Source organism: Lissotriton helveticus, chromosome 2_2, assembly GCF_964261635.1.
Source record: "Lissotriton helveticus chromosome 2_2, aLisHel1.1, whole genome shotgun sequence".
Taxonomy (NCBI): domain Eukaryota; kingdom Metazoa; phylum Chordata; class Amphibia; order Caudata; family Salamandridae; genus Lissotriton; species Lissotriton helveticus.
Window position 1 is genome coordinate 93,147,822 of NC_136060.1, and position 26,119 is coordinate 93,173,940.

At 42.7% G+C, this 26,119-nt stretch overlaps 1 long non-coding RNA gene across 1 annotated transcript in view; it reads left to right on the plus strand.

The window, feature by feature from the left end:
* Nucleotides 1-20,117, plus strand: part of LOC144821742 (uncharacterized) — a 194,069-nt gene extending 173,952 nt beyond the window's left edge. Inside the window, exon 4 of the long non-coding RNA XR_013608416.1 lies at nucleotides 19,529-20,117. This is a non-coding gene — a long non-coding RNA (uncharacterized LOC144821742). The remainder of the gene's footprint in view (nucleotides 1-19,528) is intronic.
* Nucleotides 20,118-26,119: the final 6,002 nt, after the last annotated feature.

The following is a 26,119-nucleotide window of genomic DNA, read 5'->3' on the forward strand; positions in this document are numbered from 1 at the left end:
GGGCACATGGTTAATTTTTGTATCATATCATGGCCCTAATCTGGAGGATCCTCTCCCTCTCCCTCTCTGCACAATAATGCTTCATCTACTTGAATTCAATGACACAATCATTATGGGAGGTGATTTTAATGTTACTCTTGATTCAGATGAAGATACCACCTAAAAAAAAACTCAAAATGGCAACTTGGAAAATGAGAACCGCACTGAAATCATTAATCCAGGATTTCGGCCTAGTCGATATATGGAGTCTAAAAAACACAAGAAGTGGGTGGAGTGTGCCTAGTAACTCTATAAGGGATTTTACATTTCATAATAAAAAGCATGGGCACCGATCTAGGATGGATTTTTCTTGACATCAAGTAGCATCAGTAAGTTGGTCAAGAAAATTACCCATGTACTGAAACACCTATCAGACCACTCGGCAATCGTTTTACAGTTTAACGTTATTGGTTATTGGTAAATCTCTAGAGTTTCGTTGGACATTAAATCGATCTCTCCTTCTTGAATCTTCAATATTTAAGAATGGATAAAACAGACAAATTCGTTTTTTCTCTTTAATCTCGATACGGCTCCCATAAATAAGGTTTGGGACACATATAAAGCATATCTTTGAGGTGTCCTAATTGGCCAAAATGCCAGGGAAAACAGGAATAGGAAAAGAGAACTTACCTCTTTAGAAGATTAGATAAAAGAAATTCAAGAAGACTTGGCCCAAACCTTAGATGTTAATATAAAACCTTTAATAGAAGCAGATCAAAACTAGCGGATTATTTAGAACTCAGGGTGAAAAAGAGATGGGAAGCATGTAGACTAGTCAACTACGAATATGGGGAGGGGAGCGGCAAGCTTTTGGCTTGGAAGGCTAAAAGAGATCGAACCAGGAATAACATCAAGGACCTGAAAATCAAGTCACGGTGATATCATCACTGAAGATAGCGCCATTAAGCAGGAATTTGTCCGGTTTTTCCAGGATTTCTACACAGAGGACTGCTGCTTTTTTAAGTGATATAGATCTCCCGTTGTTAAGTAGTGAAAATAGAGAGGAATTATCGGCGCCTATAACAGTGGAAGAATTCCATAGCTCAATCAAGAAGTTGAAAAGGGTAAGACTGCTGGCCTTGATGCTATTCCTAATGAGCTGTATGCTTTGCTTTTATTTGGTGCAGCAGTCACGTAAAGCCCCAACTGAGCTTTGTATATTTGCGGCCGTCCTGCTGCAGGGAGAGCACCACTTTGAAGAAATGGGGGCCACGAGGCTCCTAATTATGAGGGGCTTTGTATGTGGTTGCCGGTGCTTATTCAGAGTTTTAATTGGAGAAATCAGCGCAACCATCGGAGGATTTAATTATGAGCTTCACCTCCCAGCAGCCAACGTGAACTCTTATTCAAGGTGTCTAATCAGGGCTCATGATAGTATTTAAATGCATGGGAAAGTGTGGTGTTACTGCGCTCTGTCCTACAATCAGCCTCTGAAGAATGACAAATTCGAAATGTATCAGGGTGCAGTCCGCTGCTTTTAATTACTGGCTTTACGTGACTGCTGCACCAAATAAAGGCTTATGGGGAAAGCTCCTGGTGTCTGAGGGCTGCCTAACCTGTTGGACAACCCCCACTGAGCTTTGTATATTTGCGGCCGTCCATCGCAGGGAGAGCACCACTCTGAATAAACGAGGGCCACAAGGCTCATAATTATTAGGGGCTTTGTATGTGGGATGCACAGGATGGATTTGAGCAGTCACAGTTGCCGGTGCTCATTCAGAGTTTTATTTACAGAAATCAGCCCAACCATCGGAGGATTTAATTATGAACTTCACCTCCCAGCAGCCAACATGAACTCTTATTCAAGGTGTCCAATCAGGACTCACGATAGCATTTAAACACATTGGAAGGTGTGGCGTTAGGGCGCTCTGTCCTACAATCACCCTCTGAAAAAGAAGAAATTCTAAATGCATCAGGGTGCAGTCCGCTGCTTTTAATTACTGGCTTTACGTGACTGCTGCACCAAATAAAAGCTTTTGGGGAAAGCTCCTGGCGTCTGAGTGCTGCCTAACTTGTTGGACAAACCCCACTGAGCTTTGTATATTTGCGGCTGTCCTGCCACAGGGAGAGCACCACTCTGAAGAAACGGGGGCCATGAGGCTCCTAATTATGAGGGGTTTTGTATGTGAGACGCACAGGATGGATTTGAGCAGTCATGGTTGCCGGTGCTCATTCAGAGTTTTAATTGCAGAAATCAGCGCAACCATCGGAGGATTTAATTATGAACTTCACCTCCCAGCAGCCAACGTGAACTCTTATTCAAGGTGTTCAATCAGGACTCACAATAGCATTTAAACACGTGGGAAGGTGTAGCGTTACTGCGCTATATCCTACAATTACCCCCTGAAGAAGAAGAAATTGGAAATACATCAGGGTGCGGACCACTGCTTTTAATAACTGCCTTTACGTGACTGCTGGTCCAAATAAAAGCCTATGGGTAAACCTCCTGGTGTCTGAGTGCTGCCTAAGCTGTTGGACAACCCAAGTGAGCTTTGTTTGTATGTGCATATATATGTATATATTGTGTGTTTGAAAATAGTGTTACTAAACAGGATGTAGTATCTCCCTGGATTACTATAATTAAAATATGTATTCATGTTTTCAATGGCATGTGATTGTTGCCTCTTTTAAGCACGATATTGAACTATAGGACCTTGTCCCTACTATAGGAGAATTTATAGTCCCCTATTACAAAAAGATTAATAGATATCGATCCCTCCTTACCACTTTGTGTACTTACAAGTGTTGTATTTCTTACCCAGGTAGAGGAGGGTAATTTGAGTAAACCCCCACAAATTTTATAACACAATTCAAAATAGCATCACCCAGGAGTCACTGCTCACATCTCCTCTCATGCCATGGCCTTGCACACCAAACTTCAAAGCGGAGCTCCCTCCTGTGTTGGCCCCACGGACCTTTGTTTCTTCCCTTGTTCAGTGGCCTTGGGTTGGCCTATCCCTGGTACAGTATGACAGCTTTTTGACTGATGCAGATCCTTCATCCCTACCCCTTTCCTCCTAAGGAGTTGAGAGAAGTACTGTTAATTGCTCACTTTGTGCGGGCCAGCCTTTGTTTCTTCTGTTGTAGAGATTGTAAATAACTTGGCAGAGCAGGGTGACAAAATGCCTGGGTTCTGATCCTGAACTGATCCTGAACTGAGCCAGAAAAAATGACAGTGCTGGATGACCCATAAGGTCTGCAGATATCCACTTGGAACTCTTGTATCTGGTTTTGGTGTACATGTTCGACCATATTTTAAATCTATGAAGTCAGTTGACAGGGCCATTCCCTTACCCATTGTGTATTTTTCAATCAGGGTTTGCAAGGCGGTAATATTATCTAATGTGTCGCTATGCTTACGAAACCCTGCTTGCTCTGCCGGCAAAAGATTATCTCCAAAAGCCCTATCTTGAAGATGGACAAGGATACTTTTATCGAACAAATGTCCGGGCGCATCTAACAGTGCAATTTGCCTAAAGCTGGCAATGGACGTTCTTGGACCCTTTTTATATAATGGAACCACAATACTTCCTGTCCAAGAATATAGAATAATCACATATGTGTAGCAATAAGAAAATGCCGGGCTAGGAATTGAGCCCATGCAGAGCTATCTTGTTTAATTACAGCTATTGGAAAAACATCAGGGCCCATCGCACCTGAATACCTTGCCCCTTTAATGAAGCACTTTATTTCTTTACAAGAAGGGGAGCCATAGTCACTCCCCACATGGATCTCCCTAGATACCTCAAAAGTACACCTGGCCATTGTATTCGGAGCATAGAATGGTGAGATGAATTGGGTCCACTCTATATCAGATATTAAAATGGCTTTTGCCTTACCTCTACTGCCACAATATTTAGCTATTTTGGCCCAGAATTTGAGCAAGTCACCAGACCGAGCGACCTCTCTTAGTTTAGTCCAGGTGGAGTCCTCCACCTTTCTTTGTTCCGACACCTTATTTCTCCTTCTTATCTGCTTTAATCTACTAATTTCCCTTTGCCTAATCAGAGAGGATTGTCTAAATTGTTCCCTTACTAGGGTATTTATCTCTTGATTTAACTTTTTTACCACCTCTAAAATAACTGTGGGTTGCTCTGGCCCAATTTTTATTTTCACAGGATCTAAATAAAAGAAGGTTTTTTTCAAGCCATGAAATAGGACCACACCTCACCTTTTCATCTAGCCTCCCTAGGCATATAATGGTTTTGTTCGACCAAACAGTACGCCCATTTGTTTCCTTATATGTAATACTATCGTCTCTAGAATTTCAGGGTTCTAAAGACTTGAGCTCCAAACTGACTTCTACTGATAAAATACTAAGATCACTCAAGTTTGTCCCCAGTACCTTAAATTGGGAGCAGGCATAAAAAAAACAGGTAAGATACTACCATGTAATCAATAAGTGACTGCCCCGAGAGGCATGGAAAGTAAGGGAGGCTGGGGAATCCTTTAGGAATCTCCCATTTAAAATAACAAGATCGTTCATTCTCAAGCAGTGCAAAAAATGCAATCCTTGCTTATCTGACCTGATATTGTCAGGCAACATTAGCTCAGGGATGGTCCATGCATCCTCCAGTTCCTGGTCACTGTAAACCAGGGAGGAACAGTTAGAGATTTTTGCATTAAAATCTCCCACCACCAATATCATTGTACTTTCTTCTATTTAAGGACAAAAGAGAAAATGGATTCAACTAGAGAATTGGACACTCTCCCAAAGGGAATATATACATTTACCAGTAACAGGGATGGGTACTGACTAATCCTCTAGCTAAGCCACCACTTGCATGACCCTTGCACAGCAGAAAACAAACAAAATATAAAAATTAAAATCTGCACAGCACCATCTTTCCTGTAGACAGGTTAGAGTTGGGGTTTCCTAGCCCAGGAATGTTCCAGGGCAAAACTTTTTTCAGAGAGCTACGTCCGCAGCATAGGGATTTTTTTCACTTCTTTGGAAGCAAACCCAACTCTACTGGTCCACATTCTCCCCTCCTCTATGGTCCGTGATGCTTTGAGCCACTGGTCCCACCATGTTATTGACTCCTTTCCCTGAAGTACTACCAACCGAGATTTTGATATATTTCAGACTTACAGCCCCCTTAGTGTTGGGAAACGTTCCACTAATGTCCTAGAAATCCTCCCAATGGGACGCACATCGGACAAAACTGTCTCCTTAAATGGAAAAACATCAATCCTATTTTTTCTAAAAAGATATACATTAGCCAATACTGACATTGCAATTATTTCAGAGCTAAATGTTACTCTGGCAAGTGGGAGATCACTTCTTGGTTCTAAAAATACCCGCTCCCCAATCTCAGAACTTCGATTTCACATACTAGCTGCAGAAGAACATTTCTATTAAAGGGGCCCAATTCTCTGTCAAATAGTGACACAAAGACCAAGGTATTTACTACTTGTCCTGGCCTTTGTACAACAGGTACCCTATCACTCAGCCTTGATTCGGGCAATGGCTCTGGCATTTGTACTATAGGGGAAGTAAAGGTAGGTCCTCCCACATGCATCCTCCCATGGTTGGGATATAACCGTACAGCAAGAGTATCCCCACCAGTGGGGTTTGAGTGGAAGCTATCCCCAACCTACCCTACCTCTGACAAAGCATCGTATGTCTTTACTACAGTGTTCTGCGAGTCTGGGTTTATCTTTGTTTTATGAAGTACAAATCCTGATTTGTCAATATTTCATGGTTCTCCCATTTAAAGCACAAATCCCACCCCCACCACTATGTCCCATTACCCACAACACCTTGTGCCCTTCTTCTGGTCCTAAACTCCTCTCAAGAGGTTCATCTTTCAGAATAATAGGTGTTGGGAGAGGATTTACCTCTGGGTACTCAGGATTCTGGCAAGCCGGGGACCCAATGGGCTGGGACTAACTACCTTTCTGCAGCAAGAAGGAATCAATGGGCTCCTCGAATAGAGTTGTAAACTGTAGCTTCTTCCCCTTCCATATTTTAGGCCATTAGCTTCTACCTGAGGGGCACCCTCTCCAAGGGGAACATCCTCTAACTCAACCTTAGGTTGTCTAATGACTGAGGCAACAGTTGGTAAAACTGTATAGCACAACTTCCTGGTGTTCCCCTTTTTAAGAATAGAGTAAACTGATGGGCTATTATTAGGTACTAATGCATTTGTATTTTCCTCTATGATGATGTGCAGGTGATACCCCGATTCGTGACCTTCTGGGTTGCTACAAGACAATTTAACATGCATAGAGCTATCTCTGGGCTGCACTGAGGAAGTAACACTCAGACCTTCCCACTTCCCCACCTAAGTCACTATGTCAACCCCCTTTATACTGGTCCGACTCGTCTGAGTTTTCACATCATTACATTTTCCTGCCTTTCTTAGACAAGAACCAGCAGAATTAAGTTGCTGCATCCCCTGTAAAATCGTAGATAAAACACCCAACACATGATTAGAATTGGCAGTGGATTTCTCAAGCTGGTAGTGCTCTACAACTTTTAAGGGGCTAGTTATAGTAGCCAAGATCATATGTTCTATTTTAGCCACAGATTCAGTTGGCGAATTTACATCAACAGGGACAATTGCCTCATGCTTAGCCTTGTCATTATCCAAGTCCATGTCAATTTCCGATTCCAATACGGTCTTTCCGACTTCTGACAATAAATCACTTTAATACGCTTCCATTTACATTACATTTCTGGATGTTCCAGCTGCTGATGTTTAAATACAATCATCAGTGGCCTGAATTTAAGGGATTGGTTCAGGAGAATTCAATTTGGAGAACTTTGAGAACTTGGGGTGATGCGAGACTGTCGACTCAGGGAGAACAGTACATATTCTTGTTATGTCAGCATCAACAGCACCTGGAGCCATTCCTGATTCCTTATTCCTTAGCGATGAATTCCTCAAACCCTTCCTGAGGAATGCGATCTCAGGTGGGACAGGCAGGCTCCGAGCTTCTTTTGCCTGATGGTCATTATCATTGTTGGAGAACTAGAGTGGTTAGAAGTAACCCCTGGAAAGCCAGGAAAAGATCCTTGCGATTCTGTGAGGGATCCTGAGGATGTAATTAAGCGACCAGAGCGCAAACAACTAGAGGGCATTTTATTGACTAACAAAAGATGATGCTCCTTTTAGCAGGAACATCTTTCTTGCTTTCCTTCTTGATTTATTAATTCAGGGCTATCTGGAGTAAGCTGTAGGGGTGGTTAGTTATCAAGTTCCTTTTGGCAATGGACTGCCTCTACAGACTGCAGCTACGGAAGTGGGGCACGAGCACGCAGTTCTAACCAATGCGCAAATGAGGGTACATTGATTGTGGCTTTAAAAGTATGTCAATTGCTGCCGGGCTTGCTGGACTGTAGGTCTGTGTGAGGACTGTGCGATGGAAGGGGTGATGGCCAAAGCTAGGTAGCTCTCCCAACTCTAGAAGTCACATCCAGACATAGCTGGCCCACCTCCGTGGAGCAGAGGTCCACCCATGCTGCAAAAGCTAACCACCAGCTACTGTGGCGGCTGAACAACCCCTATTTATTTATTTATTTTTCCTCTTCTCCTGGGGCCTCAGTCAGACAAGAAACTACTGCCAGCATGCCCCAACTGTTCAAGCTGCCAATTCTAGCACTTGGCCGGTTCATTGGAAAAGGGGAGGTAAGGACACTTGAGGCTCTGAGGCTTGAGGGTCTGAGGTGCTTATCTGCGAAGGGCGGGGCTAGCTGGAACCAGGCAGATAGGAGGTCACGGGGGCACTCTCCCCAGGAGCCCAGCTTAGGGATACAAACCTATTCTAGGGGAGTGAATTAAGCTCTCCTCGCTCTTCTCGCTCCCCCTCACTGAGACCCCTGCCTCACCGTCACCATTTACATCAGCGTTGAGCGTCAAGGCTTAAAGTTCGAGGCTCCAGCACTCCTGCTGCAATGCAATATCGGGGCCCGCAACTGCTCTGTGCACCTGTTGAAATCACAGCTGAGGTTGGCGGTCGGCAGCCAGGGCTTGGCTAGGCTCGGGCGTTTTCTTCGGTATGAGCATGGCCTGAGCTTGACCTCAGCTGCAGAACGGAGCAGCAGCAGTGCAACGCGGCTCAGGCTCCCAGCTTCTGGCTTTCGACTTCCTGCTCCTCACCACCACAATGTCAAATTCTATCTGAATGCTTTCACTGGTGTAACCCTCGTGATGTGGTTTATATTGTCTGGTATCCCTGTGACCTGATTAATATAGGTCAAACAAAACAAAAGGTTATTATATGTTTTTAATTTTTTTTATTAAGCCAGTAAACCATTACAAAGAAAAAGACAAGGTAAAAAAGAAACTCAAGGCATGACAGGATATGAAAACATGCAGTATCAAAGCACAGTAAGTGAAAAAAAAGTACATAGGGGGCTACACAACATCATAAAACAAATTATTGCTGGATACACTATTATAACCCGTATATATATGTATATGGATGATGTCCCCTTTGGGAGCCCCAACCTCCTGTACATTATTTAAATCCAGATTTGTCCTTCACATGCTTACAATCCAGCATACTTCCCATGAGGCTGTAAATGAAAATGATTGAAGATTAAAGAAGAAGGATAGAATCTTTCCCAGCCGAACAGGACTTAGCTCAGATCTTTTGTTATTGGCGAAATAAATTTTGTTAGAGCCCCCCAAATCTCCCCACCCAGTTTACGTTTACGGGGGCTTTTAACAGCATACAAACTAATCTCAAGTTTACAGATGGCGAATAACCTTCCTCTCCACATCTCAAACGTAGGGGGTTCTTTCTGGCGCCACAATGAAGCTATACACTGTCTTGCCACTGCGACTGCAATATATATTAAGTATCTATATATATACATTCCATGTGTGGGCACTTCATCCTCTATAACCCCCAGCAACATAACTATATGTGCCCCTGTAACTTCAATTAAAAAAGTCTGCATCCTATCTATCAACAATTTCAAATCTGGACATGTAGCGAACATGTGAACTATATCTGCCTGTTCACCTCCCACATCGAGTGCATTTATCCTCATTTACTCCACCTCCACCCCATCGCGCAATTTTAGCCGGTGTATAATATAAATTGAACATGATTTTGTATAGTTGCATTTTCCAATTTGAGGATATTAGGAGTTTCTCGGCTAGGGAGCTAGATTCTTGTAAAATATTACCTTCCCCCAACACTCCATTTAGCATTATGTGCCTTAACATCATCTTTTTGTAGATCAATAAATGCTTGATATATATTCCCGATTTTTCCCCGAGCCATCACGATTTCTAAAAGATTACTTTTCTCAGCTAGACATAAGATGTCCCTCCTTCTACTCAAAAAGTCCCGGATCTGCAGGTATTTAAAAAGATCAGATTTAGGAAGATCATATTTAGCCATCAATGAAGCATATGTCTTAACACTATTGCTATCTACCAGCCGGCCAAAGGTTGTAATTCCTTTGCTTGTCCATCTATTCATAATACCATCTAGAAAAATAGGTGGCAGTAGTGCTGCTGCATCCGTGGCTGTATAGTAGTTTATCTTGCCAATATTTAGCTGTCTCTTTATTTGGCGCCAGGCCTTGTAAGCGGCCTGAAGCACCTTGAAGTGAGTCTGCTTATAATGGTTGGGCTCGATAATTTAAAAAAAGGTTCTTTCTGTCCTTGCGCCAAGTAATAACTGGTATATATGAGGCACATCCCCTGGACTTTCACCGTTAGTTCCAACCAATAGAATTCCAATGTGCTGTAATAAACATGCCAATAATAAAATTGGAACTTTGGTACTGCCCATCCCCCTCTATCCCATGGCAGGGTCATACATTTTGTTGCTTGCCCGGGCTTCCCCTGTGCCCGTTGAAAACGATTGCAGATAGATTGTAACCTCTGCATTTGTTTCCTAGTAATCTCAAGTGGTACTGCCCTAAAGAAGTAAAGGACATTTGGAAGCACTTTCATTTTAAGCACATTGCATCTTCCCAGCAATGACATATGTAGACTTTCCATCCTATCCAAATCTTTTTTGATCTTCCTAAGAAGAGGTTCCCAATTAATTTTAACCAATTGTATCTAGGCAAGCATTCAGACGTATTCCCAAATATGAAGCCTCCTTTAAAAGTCTCTGATCCCTGAATTTTGTTTGATCAGTACAGATTACCTGTGTCTTGGCTAGATTTCATTTAGAGCCTGCACTCCACCCAAATAATGCTGCCAAATGTTCAGTCTGCTCCAGTGTAATAGCAGGGTCCGGTGAAACTATTGCAATATCATCTGCATATGCATATATATCAACCCGTTCCAGCCTAGGGCTTAATAGTTGTTCATACAGTCTTTGTTCCAGCAGGTATAGGAACGGGTTGAAATATATCGCAAATAGCCGGGGGGAGCAGGGGCATCCTTGTCGGGTGCCTCTTGAGTTAGTTAACAAATTTGATTCTAGCCCTAGTGTACATATTGGTGCCTTTGGGGATCTATACATCGTCCTAATTGCCTGAATAAACCCTGCACCAACACCATGCCACCTCAGTGTAGCCCATACAAAATTCCCATGAGAATCAAACGCCTTTTCCGCGTCCTAAATTATCACCCCGCATGGCATCTTACGTGTATTGGCAATATCTAGCAATGTTGTTACTCTGCTTATATGGTTGACTCTGTCTCTACCTGGTATAAACCTGTGCTGGTGAACTGAAACCAAGGCCTTGATAACCTGAGATAGACGTGCCGCTAAAATCTTTGCGTACATTTTACAGTCGCAATTTATGAGGGATATTGTTCTAAATTACCAAATGTGGGAGGTTTATCTTTTTTTAAAAAACACAATAATACTTGCTTCATCCCAGGATGCCTGAGCAGCCCCTTTTTGTGCCTCCCAACAGACCGCAAGCATATCTGCCTGAATTTCTGGTAGCAGTAGCAGAAATATATTTCTAGTGGCAGTCTATCAGGACCTGCAGCTTTTCCCAAAGCCAGTGAGCCCACAGCATCTGTCAACTCCTGCATTGATATTTGTTTCCTCTAATGCCCTCGTATCTTCTTCATCCAGGATTATCCTATGGGGGTCCTTATGTAACTCCTCCTGACCACCTATGGTATAAACACCCTCGGAATACAGCTTGTAAAATGTTCTAAACACTTCTAGAATACCCTCTGGTGTTGCTACTGTATTCCCTGCCAAATCCTCAAAAGCCACTATAGAGTTCTTGACCTCCTTACATCTGATCTTTTTCGCAAGGCATCTGCCTGTTGTTTCCCCAAACTCATAGCAATCTTTCCTGAAAAGATGGTATTTTTTGGTAATATCTTTAGCCCATTCCTTGTTAATCTTAGACTTGCCCCAAGCCACTTTTGTTTGTGCCTGTGTAATGTCTGCCTTATCACCCACTGCCTCGATTAATCTACATTCTGAGTGGCGTAAATCCTCATATAATTGCATCTAGTGTTGTCTTAATTGTTTCTGCATGTGTAAGTCAAAACTAAGTATCTCCCCCCTGAGTCTTGCTTTCATTGCATCCCAAACCGTACCTAGTTCAGTAGAGCCGCGATTTATGTCCAAAAATTCTGTCACCCATTTATGAATGTGGGTAACAAACTCCTCATTTAATAATAGTTTTTTTATCAAAAGAGAATGTACTTCTAGGTCGCATTAAGCCATACATTACAAGTTTCAGCATAACTGGATTATGATCCGAGGTTATACGAGGAAAGATCCATATTTGTGCATCTTTTAGCAGCGTTTTAGTTATAAAAAAGTAGTCTAATCTGGTCAACTTTTGGTGGGGGCACGAGTAGTGCATATACCCAGGTTCAGGATGGTTTAACCTAGGCCATACATCAACTAGTCCATGTTCATGGAGTAGCTGTTATAGAGCTTTATGTACTTTGGGTTTCTTGCCAACATACTTATCTCCCCCGGGCTCTTTAATGATATATTCAAGTTGAATAATAAAATCGCCAGTCAAAATCACAGGAGCTGCCCAAATAGCTAATTCCATATTGAGATATTCAATAACTTGCTTCTCATCGTGATTGGAGCCGTATACAGAACATATTGTGCCGTTCTTATTAGCTATAATACATTCCATCATGGCCCATCGCCCATATTTATCTGCAAAAGTTTTGGTCGTTTTTAAAAGACCCTTTTTGGACAGTATAGCAACCCCACGAGTAGTAGTCCCTTGTGTGGTGCACACCTGCATCTCCAAACCAAGCTCTCTCAGATGCTTATGTTTGTTCCAAAGGATATGTGTCTCTTGGCTACAAACTATATCGGGTGACATATTCCTTATTTCGCGGGCTACTCTTTGCCATTTCCCCCTATCTTTGAGGCCCGCACATTAAATGTACACATTGTTAGACCTGCCATTTATCCTGGTTTGGGCCAACATATAACATTGCCTGCCTTTTTTGGCTGCCTCTTTCTCTTTCGTTCTCTCCTTCATGAATCCAAAAATGGCTACTGTCTTTTTTTTTTACAATTTTTACCCCCACACACACATACCCCTGGCAGCCACTCTCCTCCCCGTAGAGCACAGCGACTTTACCCCCTCCCCTGTTCTGCCTCCCCTGCCAATGGAAGGCACCACCCCTTGAAGGCTAATAGACCCCACGGTCTACAGTGATGGAGAGCCTCGCTGCCACACCCGTGTACCCCCGATGCATTCTACCTTTGTCTCACCCATATGAAAACACCCTTTAAACATTATAGTGAACATTTCATAGACATACAGATCAAAGCTATTTCACACTCAATTATCTTGGGGAAACAATACAAGCATATTATTACTTATACTATCTGCAGCTGAGAATCATTATATATATTCTTTCCCTAGTGCTTAATCTCTTGCAGATACTCTTTTACCTTCAACTCAGAGGAGAAAAATCTTGTTTTATCTTTATAGATAAATTCTACTTTGGCAGGAGCTAAAAGAAATGCTTGAGCCCCCTTCTGAAAAGACGCAATTAGTTGTCTATGTTGCCATCGCTTTTCCACAGTAGTGGGGCAAAAATCTGGGCGAACGAAGAATTCAACACCTGCCGCTATCCGCTGTCTATCTGGCCGGGCGAAGTCAAATAGTGCCTGTCTAGCCAGGTAATTAGAGAGACATATCAATGTAGCTCTAGGTCTTGTGTTAGCCTGATTATGCTTTACTTGAAACGGGAATCTGTGAGCCCGCTGTTTCACAGTGTCCCATGGCCATTGGACTAGCTCAGAAAATGCCTTGGTGAAAAGTTTAACAATGAAATTGCGGGGATCTGCCCCCTCAACCCCTTCAAGTATACCAAGAATTCTTTGATTATCCGGCCGTAGGCGGCTTTCCATGTCCTCGATCTTCCAGGATAAGTCGTCCCTTTGCGTTGTTAGTGCCTCAGTTGTTGTCCTCTGTGCCACCATCTCGTCCTCTAAGGTGGAAATACGGGTCTCTGCTTCCGCTATCCTCTCTCCAATTTCTGAACATGTTTTGGTCATCCGTCGAACTGAGTTCTGTCATTTTCTGCACGCACCTTGACTTTTTAGGCTCTCTGCCCGACTTTCTTCCCTATGGGCCATCATCGTTTTGTATATGAGTGTTAAGGAAATATCTCCAGAATGCTCTACTGCATTCTGTTGCTCTTGTCCGCCTGCTAAGTGCCCATTACTGTAACCACCACCAGCCCTTCCCGTGGAATGTTGGCCTGGATCTGCTTGACCACTAGCCCGATCTGATATATGTGGAGCTGGTTTCTTACGCATTGTCCTGGTGGTATATATTCTATCATTTTTTCTCAGGGTTTCTTCTTCCAGGTATATGCTGCTGGTCTCACTCCAGTGTCTATTTGATAGATTGAGGAGATCCTCGGATACCTGGAGGGATTCATCCCCCGAAGGGCTAGAGTGGTCTGACAATGAGAAGAAGGGACCCTCTATATCTGGCTCCTGCATATTGGCCACCTCACTCGCTGACCCATCGTTAGAACCACCTCTCTGCTCCTGGGGTAGTCCACCATCAGCTGCTGTCACCACTTCCACTTCCAGGCCACCTGTTTTTTCTGGGTCTCCCATTATTGCCGGAATCCGCTGTGCTTGCATCTGGGGGTATGCTCTGTCTATTTGTTACACCATCAGAGAGACCCTGGGATCTCCTCTTCTCACCTCCCATTGGTTTGGTCACTCTTTGTACTGTGGCCCCACCTTGCACCTCGCTCACCTCAGCAGAGTTTTCCAATGTCTCTGTCTCCTCAGCGGTGTCTTGCCTCTGCTTCCCCCCTTGCTTCATCGCAAGAAATATTGCAGGAGTGATTTTCTTTTTCATAGACATACAGATCAAAGCTATTTCACACTCAATTATCTTGGGGAAACAATACAAGCATATTATTACTTATACTATCTGCATCTGAGAATCATTATATATATTCTTTCCCTAGTGCTTAATCTCTTGCAGATACTCTTTTACCTTCAACTCAGAGGAGAAAAATCTTGTTGTATCCTTATAGATAAATTCTAATTTGGCAGGAGCTAAAAGAAATGCTTGAGCCCCCTTCTGAAAAGGCGCAATTAGTTGTCTAAGTTGCCATCGCTTTTCCAAAGTAGTGGGGCAAAAATCAGGGCGAACGAAGAATTCAACACCTGTCGCTTTCCGCTGTCTATCTGGCCTGGCGAAGTCAAATAGTGCCTGTCTAGCCAGGTAATTAGAGAGACATATCAATGTAGCTCTAGGTCTTGTGTTAGCCTGATTATGATTTACTTGAAAGGGGAATCTGTGAGCCCGCTGTTTCACAGTCTCCCATGGCAATTGGACTAGCTCAGAAAATGCCTTGGTGAAAAGTTTAACAATGAAATTGTGGGGATCTGCCCCCTCAACCCCTTCGGGTATACCAAGAATTCTTCGATTATTCGGCCGTAGGCGGCTTTCCATGTCCTCGATCTTCCAGGATAAGTCGTCCCTTTGCGTTGTTAGTGCCTCAGTTGTCGTCCTCTGTGCCACCATCTCGTCCTCTAAGGTGGAAATACGGGTCTCTGCTTCCGCTATCCTCTCTCTAATTTCTTAACATGTTTTGGTCATCCGTCGAACTGAGTTCTGTCATTTTCTGCACGCACCTTGACTTTTTAGGCTCTCTGCCCGACTTTCTTCCCTATGGGCCATCATCGTTTTGTATATGAGTGTTAAGGAAATATCTCCAGAATGCTCTACTGCGTTCAGTTGCTCTTGTCCGCCTGCTAAGTGCCCATTACTGTAACCACCACCAGCCCTTCCCGTGGAATGTTGGCCTGGATCTGCTTGACCACTAGGCCGATCTGATATATGTGGAGCTGGTTTCTTACGTATTGTCCTGGTGGTATATATTCTATCATTGTTTCTCAGGATTTCTTCTTCTAGGTATATGCTGCTGGTCTCACTCCAGTGTCTACTTGATAGATTGAGGAGATCCTCGGATACCTGGAGGGATTCATCCCCCGAAGGGCTAGAGTGGTCTGACAATGAGAAGGAGGGACCCCCTATATCTGCATATTCGCCGCCTCACTCGCTGACCCATCGTTAGAACCACCTCTCTGCTCCTGGGGTAGTCCACCATCAGCTGCTGTCACCACTTCCACTTCCAAGCCACCTGGTTTTTCTGGGTCTCCCATTATTGCCGGAATCTGCTGTGCTTGCATCTGGGGGTATGCTCTGTCTATTTCTTACACCATCAGAGAGACCCTGGGATCTCCTCCTCTCACCTCCCATTGTTTTGGTCACTCTTTGTACTGTGGCCCCACCTTGCACCTCGCTCACCTCAGCAGAGTTTTCCAATGTCTCTGTCCCCTCAGCGGTGTCTTGCCTCTGCTTCCCCCCTTGCTTCGTCGCACAAAATATTGCAGGAGTGATTTTCTTTTGGCCTTTCAGCATTGTATACTAAACTGTCTTTTGTAGCCTTGTTGTTTATTTTGGTCGTTTTGGTCGTCTTCCACGGCTTTGCTTGGTAACGCCGCATTTCTCCTAAATTTGCGCGTCTTCCCTGCTCTCGAATTGTTCGGCGTCATCCTTTCTCGAATTTCAGCCAAGCGAGGGGTATAGCCACACAGCACCAGAAACCGCCTCAGGACCCCCAGACACCGCGGGACCGGAGCCAGAGCAATCGCGGAGAACAGGTTACAGAATGACGCCTCGAGGTAAGGAGAGCCCACAGCATTCCACAGTATTCGAGCACACAAAAGGTTAAAAGTTGCATTTTGCGACATCGAAGCCAAATAAAATGTGCAGTGACAGGAGCACCACTAGTTGAACATTTTCAGCTTCTATAACACACAGCAGAGAGAATACACCGGCAAGTTATTGAACAAGTGAAAATTGGCCTCAGATGTGGATATAAATCGAATTTGCTGTCTCGCAAAGAATTACAATGGATTGAGAAATTGAACTCAAACACACATGGACTCAACACAGTTGAAGACTGGAGACAGTCATCTGATAAGAATTTTTTCAGTACTGCATATAAGCTTATTTATTCCTTATCTCACACTGACTACTGTTGTTTATATTATAATGCTGTTCTAATTTACAGTAATGTCTGTTATCCATGTGTTACGTGTTTTAGAAATATGTTAACGGCATTTGTTTCAAACTACTGGCAATAGGTTTGTCCGTCATTCAAGAATTTTTCTATTTACTTTGAAATCCACTCAGGTAATGTAAACTACTACTTTTGCCATAGTATCCTCAATTTTTGGACTGATACTACACTTTCTATCATGGTTTGAGAAGCCCACCTCTGCGTTAGTTTATTTTAATGTTTTTTTTGGGTGGCTCCACTGGTTTCACAAGTCGCATCACAGACTCTATTCATAGAACACTGGCGCACGCAAATGCTGACAGCCTCTGATACAGTCATCATCTACCCCGCGTGTCTGAATACCATAACCTATTCACTGGATGGTATAATGCTTTTATTTTTGGCCTTTCCCGTTTTTTCGTAGGATGCAAGATTTTTCTAAAGAAGCACATTTCGCAATTGCAGATTCTTTTGGGCTACCTGCAACTGATTGTTTGATGGTGCTCAACATCAGCCCTTATTGATTTTGAGTTTGCGCTGGGTGAGTCCACCACTCTTCTCAGTCAATTAAGGAGTATGCAGCTAGTTTGATACAAACAAGCCTATCAATTGAGCCCGTAGTTATTTTGTTCATTCCTTTTTTCACAATCATTCATTATCATCTTCATGTTATGAAGCAAAATGTTGCTTCCCCTTATTGTTGTTGGTTTCAGACTCACTCAAAGCCACTTCTCTATTTGCTAGAATCAACTTTAAAGTATCCAGACGTTGGCAGGCTCAAGTTGCTAAAAACAACCTGTATTGATTTATTGTTTTAAACTGGTGTTTCCCCATCTCTAATCCTTTGCAGAGACATTTCGACACATTTTATTAACAGAAAAAGTAAATTATTTTGGATTATTTTTCCTTTCTTAGGCCACTACCATGGTTTGGTCCTGTTGATGACAATGTTTTAAAATTATTTGACTAGAATCAAAACGTCAACCATCACACTACCGGACTAATATCAATAATGATAATGTACACACTCTACTCTCAAACGGTGTTGTGTTGTTATGATTTATGGGGCATATTAGTAAGAACTTCATTAAAATTATCGCTGTTTTAGAAGCAGGAAACTGCCGATAAAACGGCGATAATGGGCTTGCTAATATGCGTTATAGAATTCCAATAGAAGACCAGCTTAGATGTGCAGGACATCTGACCTGGGCTTCTATTGGAATTATAAACTGCGATCTCAGCCTGGCAAAATAAACCATTTGCCAGCCCTTACCCTCCTTTTTTAAGACATATCTCACCACCTCCTGTAGGCTCCAAGCAGCCTATAGGGCAGGATGCAGTGTGTTTAAAAGGCTGCAGATGTACGTTTAACTTTTACATGTCATGGTGGTGATAAACTCTTACGTTTGTTTTTTACTACTTCAATGCCTGTTTCTCCCATAGGATACCATTGGGTTGCTTTATTGCATTTAATAAATGCTAACTTTCAATGAGGAGCAGGTGGGAATATTGAGTTTGGTGTCTAAAGAATTGTATTTTAAAACCACCTTTAATGATGAAGTCAGATTTTAAGCCACAATTAAAAAAAATTGCACATTTAAAAAGTTGGAATTTTCTGTCCAAACATTTGGTGCATTAAGCCTGTATGCTGGGTCACATGATTAGATCTAGCTGGCAGTTGGTCTTTGTGTATTGCTCCCAGACAGTGAGACAAAAGGTGAATAGGTGTTGGCAGGGTGGGCTATTTCTGGCTTGATAGATGGCAGAGCTGTCTCCTACGACACTTGCAAATCACAAAGGCTCTGACTCAGCACACTCGCAAAGGGGTTGACACTGTTCTTCAGTGCTCCCCAGACATGCTGGGCCAAGGACAAGAAGGCAAGAAGTTCCAAACAAGTCTGGAGGTGAAAACTTCCAGAACCTTCTCCTACTTCAAAACTTGCACCAGATAAACATATTGGACCCTCAAAGCCATCTCTTCAGTACACCGCTGGATCTGTGGAAGATTCAAAAGGGCTGCTGTTCTGCTCTGCAGCAAGAAAGGCTTCTACTCTACTGCTTCTAGATAATATTTCCACTTACATATTTAAATTGGCATGTCTGCAGTTCTACTAATTGAATTTTTGTTGTGTTGGTCTCAAACAGTGTATTCAAGTTTACTCAATTTTTCTTAATTGGTGTGGGATTTTTAATTTTTTGTGTTTTCACTTCACATTTGTGTGCTCCATAAATACTTTAAACATTGCCTCTAAGTTAAGCATTACTGCTTTGTGCCAGGCAACAAGAGTGTAAGCACAGGTTAATTTGGAGTTTGATTGTGTTTCACAAGGAGAAGAATTGTGGTTGTTGCTTGAGTAGGTTTTCACCCCCTCAAACAGTAGCTCAATTTCCTACACCGACCCCTGACCCCTAAACTCCTCGTTTGGTTCATTTGAACCACTGGATCTAATAACAGAAAATCTGGCCTGGGCCGTACATATATCTAGTTTGGTATATAAAGTTGGCATCTGGTTCTGTAATTAGTAATGATATAAAATATCATCAAAGAGGGGATTGATGGAGCAAGGTTTTGTACGTACAGAAACTTGCTTTTAGTCAGCCCTCTCGAAATAACATATAACTAATTGATCAACATGTTTTGTTTACTAATATTTGCATTACACAACATATTTAGTATCTAGGGGAAGCTTTCCTATGTGCTTTTACTAACAGTAACCAGAGTTTCCTAAAATGACCGCCAAAAACGCCGGAACCTTTCTGCGCATGCGTCTGCCACATCTACATGGTGTGATACATCTCTGCTTTGGTATGAATTTCTTGCAGCTGCGCACTAGTGCCAAGATGGCCGCTTCATGTCTCACACATTTAAGCGCCTGCTATTGCTTCAACTAAACTTCGTTCATTCTGCTTAACTATTAATGCTCTAGAATAAATAATTATGGACTTAGAGTAGAGATAAGTGTTGTACAGTGCATTCATTTATATCTGTATTCTAATATGTTTTTCTTTGTTATTAGCTCGTATTTGGGCCTGGAGGGTGACACAAACTCCAAATTGAAACAGCTGCGTCTGCACAGATGTTCCCAGAAAACCCTGAAATCACTGTCATTGAATGGCTGCCAATACTCATCTTACCCACAATGTTCCTGGGAAACTGATCACTTGACCTCAGGAGAGGAAGAAATATGAACTGTAACAAATGCAATGTATACCAATTGCAACCAATATTGCTGGGTGGAATAAAGTACATGGGAAAATAAATTGTGGGCGGGAATTTGATCAATATAATTCAATGAAAAATTACCTCATTTTAGTATGGTGTGATGACCTCTCCTCGTCTTTCTGACCAATCACTGAAGGGGAACACATAGATTTGCAACATTTAGGGATGGTACATTGCCCTGGAAATGGTATAACCAAGGTAGACTTAGTTAGAGAAATTGTCGGACTTGTCCGATTATCTGACCTGTCACTGACCCAATGCACGCTATAGGAGATTGAGAGCAGAGGTGCTGGCAGAGCACTCTGTAAGAAGAATCGAGGTGTTACTGAGGGAGAATTATCGATTACCCAGTCGTGGTACTTAGCTTCCGGAGAGAGAGGGGTGTGACGCTGGCGTTGCACTAGTGGCGGTTACCTGTCTTGATCTGCACCTGTCCTGTCCCGTTGGCACCTGATTAGTCAGGAGCCCTTTTCTTTGCCCCAGCCCGTGGCCAGGGTTGGTCCTCGTACCATTCTAGGTCAATATAATCCATGTGGTTTGTCCTTGTGCTGTTTGCCTTTCTCACCCTTCCCAGGTACCAATGTCTAAAGGTGTTACTATAATTTCTTACAAACTTAACATCCTATTGATTATCTTCTTACTTGTAAAATGTATGGTCACTATATTGTGGCTACTGACTCAGAAAACCTTGCATTGATAAAGTGTTTAAAACTTCTCCAGAGTCTGTAATTATTTCAAGAAAGGAAAATATTAAATTGCTACCTATTATTCTAACTCCCTTTTCGATCCCTAGAACTTATAGCATAGGTGACAAAGGTTTGGTAAGTCATGGTGTATAGGTATAAGTCCTAAGAAATTAAAATCCTGATAGGCAGGAAATAGAAGCAGAATTACCGGTTGAAAGGTGTGAATGTTTATGGGCCCAGCTGAGTATGATTTATTGAGCTGGTGATCCCACACGCCATCAGTATTTATTCTGATAGCGCAGAGGATGGTTAGGGTTTAGTTAAAGATAGGTAATTAGTTACGTATTGATTATTGATTTTTATGTACTAACCAAAACCCATTTGTATTGTTATTTGTTGTTTGGAAATCCCGGGATATTGAATAGCGGGTGGTAAATGGATGCTTCACTGTAATTGATTTATGCCATGCCTTCTTTTCCATTCCATTGCATCCAGATAGCAAGCTTTTATTTTCGTTCAAATTTGACAAGCATGTTTACATCTGGAATCGTGTTCCACAAGAGTACACGGAAAGCCCATCCATCTTTAATCAGATTTTGAAAAAGTGTCTTGAATCACTAGTGCTGACCGGACAATCTGTTCTGGTGCAGTATATCGATGATCTATTATTAGCATTGAGAACCAGAGATGACTGCATGATTGGTTCCATTGCATTATTGAACCATTTAGCAAAGAGTGGACATAAAGTGTCCCCAGAAAAATTGCAATACTGTACAACCTCTGTCAAGTATCTGGGACACCAGATAGAAAGAGGGGTCAGAAGAGTGACATCTGAGAGAATCAAAATAATTCAGAACATGAAACTACCCCAAACTGAGAAAGAAATCAGAATGTTTATCGGAGTTGTAGGTTACTGCAGGCAGTGGATTGTGGGATTTGCAGTGTTAGCTAAACCTTTGATTCAGCTGAAAAAGAAATGGGCAAAAGATCCAGACAAATGGGATGATGAAAGCATGACTGCTTTCTTAAAATTACCCAACTGCCTGTGTGAAGCTCCAGCTTTAGGGATGCCTGATTATTCAAAAGAGTTTGCACTATTTTGTGACACAAGAGACAATTGTGCTCTCTCAGTTCTAACCCAGACCCATGGGTTAATGCGAAGTCCTGTGGCATATTTTCTGCCACATTGGACCCAGTGGCATCAGCACTGCCAGGCTGTCTAAAATTGGTAGCTGCAACTTGCATGAGTCTTGAGCAAATTGAATCCATTGTCATGGGGCACCCTGAAACAGTATATGTTGTCCCACATGCAGTTATGATTCTGTTAACTAGAACATGTACTCAGTATTTAACGCCTAATCAAATGACTAAATATGAAAGAATCATTCTTGGTTCAGAGAACGTGACAATAGTCAGGTGTACTATTCTAAATCCGGGAACCCTGTTACCAAATTCACACTTTGAAGAAGTAAGGGAAGAAGTTGAACATGACTGTATCGACCTCACTGAATTCAGTACTAAACCTCGCACAGACATACAAGAAGAACCTTTAAAAGACCCAGAACATGAGCTATTTGTAGATGGCTTGTGTATGCGCTATGAGGAACGAGGACTAAGCGCTGCTTATGCTGTGTGTACATTATCTGGTATAGTTAAAGCATCCTATTTACCAGGAGTTAAGTGTGCACAAGTATTTGAATTGATTGCTTTAATAAAAGCTTGCACAATTGGGAAAAATTGGAGAGTAACCATTCAAACTGATAGCCAGTATGGTTACGGGGGTGTGCATGACTTTGGTCAACTATGGATGCAAAGGGAGTTCATGACTTTTTCAGGAACCCCTATTAAAAATGAACAGTTTGTGAAAGAATTACTTGAAGCAATTCAATTGCCTAAAGAATTGTCAGTGGTCAGGTGTGCTGCTCACCAATCTGGAAATTACAAAGTGACAGTTGGTAACCGTTATGCTGACCAAGTGGCCCAACATTGTGCCCGATAAAGAATGGCAGTAAACAAGAAAATCGATGCATGTGGAATCAGCTGCCAACTTATGCTGTTGAGAGGAGTAAATACATGGGAGGAAATGAGAGATTTGCAAAGCGAAGCAGAACCCAAAGAAAAGGAAGACTGGGAGAAAATAGGGTGTCAGATAAGACCTGAAGATGGTGTGATAGTGTACCTAGATGGGAGACCAGTATTACCTGATTGTATGCTTCCACCAATGGCCAGGATGTACCAAGGCGACTCACACATAGGCAGATATGCTATGATAAGGTTGTTCAGACAGGATTGGTTTAATGCGAAGTTCAGGAACATAGCCAGAGATGCTTAAGTTGTCAGCGAATGAACCCCGGTAAGAAAACTGTGGTTTGTCCCGGGTTTATTGGGAAGGCAGAAGGCCTATTTATCATACAGGCAGAAACGTCAACGGTATTAAGCCCTGGATGAGGTCAGATAGAGAGGATACCTGGTGAGTATGATTTATTGAGCTGGTGATCCTGGCCGCCATCAATGGTATAATCAGGGAAACTCGTACTGATTCAATTAAGCTACTGAACTTGAAATCAAGGAAACCACTTGTTCAGGGTCAAATAATTAGTCGTCTTGACTATGGAAACGCTCTGATGGCCTCCATCAATTAAGAGCTATTTACCAGACTCCAGGTGTTGCAGAACACCGCTGCCTGATTGGTGTTAAATCTACCATCGAGGTCTACATCTGTACTCAGTTTAAAAGCTCTACATTAGCTCCCTATTAGGAAACAAGTTTATTTCAAGGTTATCTGCCGTGTACATAAGACCATATATGGAAATGGGCTAAGCTACCTGGCCAAAAAACTTAACTGGTATTCATGTAACCGGAATCTTAGGTCAGGAAATAAACATCTTCTCAGCCCTCTCAGATTCAGCACCACCAGGAATGGTGGCAGATCTTTTTCTCATTTAGCTCCCCTCTTCTGGAATGAGCTTCCAATGCAACTTTTTATGATCACTAATCACAAACAGTTCTGGAAGAAGCTTAAAACCTGGTTCTTTTGATTGCTTTAACTCCATCTGTTTGCCGTCAATCTTCACCTTCATTTGTATTAGCTATATGCTTTGAGACCCCTCCTGGTGATATGTGCACTCAACAAAACCTTATAAGATAACTACAGTGCATGTATGATTAATCCAAAGAGGAAAAGGATGGAATGGGCATGTTTACAGAATTGCATTTTTGACAAGGGCAATAACTGTTTGCATGGAGACAGAAGTATACAGCTGTATTGTACGATTGATGTATTGTACTGTGCAATCCATTTCTTCAGAGAGAAGAAGACTTTTGTGTAGGCGTTAACACTTATCTTTCTCCTACCTCACATGTGATTTTTAAGGAAAAGGGGCTAAGGATTAAACAAAAATGAAGAGTGCATCAATTCGTCTAGCAGCATTTCACCCATCTATCTCTGTGTCCTGTTGCCACTTGTCCCTCTATTTGTCCTGATTGTTTATTGTCTCCCTTTCTCTGTGTTGTTAAGGAATGAATGTGTGTTTTTATGTTTGTTTTCTGTGTATGCAAATCTCTCTGTACTTGGATTGTACATCCCCCTACTTCTGCCTCCTATACTGTCATACTCCCTGCTTTCTTTTTCTGCTTCACGTTCGCCAACCAGACTGCTTGTTACAGCAACATTTTCGGGAAGATACTTCCATTTATAAGGTCTTGTCATTCCCACTCTTATTTCCTCCTTCCCACTCTTCTGTTTCCCAAAGCATTTTGCATCAGGATTAGAATATTTTAATGCCATATTCAATGAACTAAAATAAGATAAAACATCTTTTGGTCTGTTTAAAGAAGTTATTTAATGTTTAGTGCGGTTTCTGCAGAGTTTAATGTCAGCGAGTCTTCTGTAGGTGTGTTTGCATTGGCATCCTTAGGCATTTTGTTCAGTCGACATATGTGCATTCAGGTGTGATCTATGTGTGAGTGATGTGTGCTGCCTCGAATAATGTACATCCAACTGGTGTTGTTAAGCCCTCATTACAAGTGGTTTCTTTATTTTGATGGTGCCGGTAACAGCAGATAGCAGCCCTATTGAAATTATGAGATCTGGAGGGCACAGACCTCAGATATGTTATTGTCGTTCACAATGAGGTTTTGGCTGCTGAATGCATCCGAAATCTAAGATTGGAAATCCGGGAAGATATCAAGAACTACCGTGTGACATGTACCTGGAACCTAATAATTCCTTATTTCTAAGGGAACTCGCAGACACAACGTGTACACCCCAAATAACAGAGCTAACTGAAGTGATAACTCTGAGGAGGTTTACAAAACAGTTGGGGCCCCATTAGGATGGGGGGTGGATCGCCCCTGCCAGGCTGGCGGTAGACACCGCCGGTCCGGCGGGGGCGATCCGCCCGCCAGCCATGCAGCAATGACCCCCACCATATTACAATGGCTGGGGATCCGCAGCGGACTGAAAGTCTGCCACTTTTCGACGGGGCGGAACAGGGTTCAATTTGGTGGGGTGTCTGTTAGACACTGCCTGCCATATTACAATTGGGGCGGAAATATGCCTTTAAGTGGCGGCATTGCCGCCACAGAAAGGCATGCAGGGATTGCTTGCAGGGGCCCGTTGCGGGCCCCCAGGTACTCTGGGGGTTGGGGGTTGCACATGGGGGGTACCTATGGTACCCCCATGCGTTTCAATGTACAACGTGGCAGGCACCGCGTGGTGCCTGTCATGTTGTTCATTGAAAGGTACAACCTGCCTCTGTGGCATTGCAGAGGACGGTGCTTTCAGCCCCGCCCGCAGCAATGTTACTAATGCGCCATACGCCGCCAATGTGGAGGGCGCATCCTAACTGGGAGTGCGGGACCGCCGCACCCTCAGTGGGTAGTCCCGTTTCCTGGGGTAATGGCGAGCGGACAAAGTCCGCCCACCATACTAATGAATCCCATAGTATTTATGGATGGGCCATTTGTAATCAGGGCCTAGGTGGTGAAGACGCCAAAAGAGCAATTTTTTTTCTAACAGTAATATTTTACAGAAATTATATATTCATAACATTTGAATATTAGTTGCCTAAGGCAATCTGTCACTGCTTTGGTCAAACTGCTGGGTGCACTTTCCTTTTGGTGTACACCCTACAGTGACCTCAACTATAATTCTTTCTGTTTCCCCTTCCTTCAACTACTGTTAGAGGGGCGCCGGTAATTCCGGCTTTGCAGGAATAACAGCGACCATGAATTTATCATTATTACTGTGATGATTCTCCCTTTTTTCCTTGGTGTTTCTAATGCAAAATTTTGCATGCGTCCATAAAAGCTCATGATTAAGATAGGGCTGGCACCACCTGTTACTGAGCCCATAGGAAATATTTTTTACTCCCTGCCAATCGGCTGTCACAGTGAAGTATTCAATAATTATGATAGTGGAAGTTCATGGTTTAGAGGATTTTTGGGTATTTTGATATATGTTCATATTTAATGAAAATACATATATCCATACAAATGAGCACATTTTTCATTTGATGCTGTCTTAGTTGCTGAGGCAACCTGTTGAATTTATGCTTGACATGTTGAAAGTATTTACACAATTAATGGTGTTTGCTACTTTATACAGCTGGAGTGCTGGCTCTGCACACCCTGTGCAATGTTGTAATTTCAAAGGTCAGGTGCTGAAAAGAAAAACGCAGCCTGTCATCTTTCAAGGT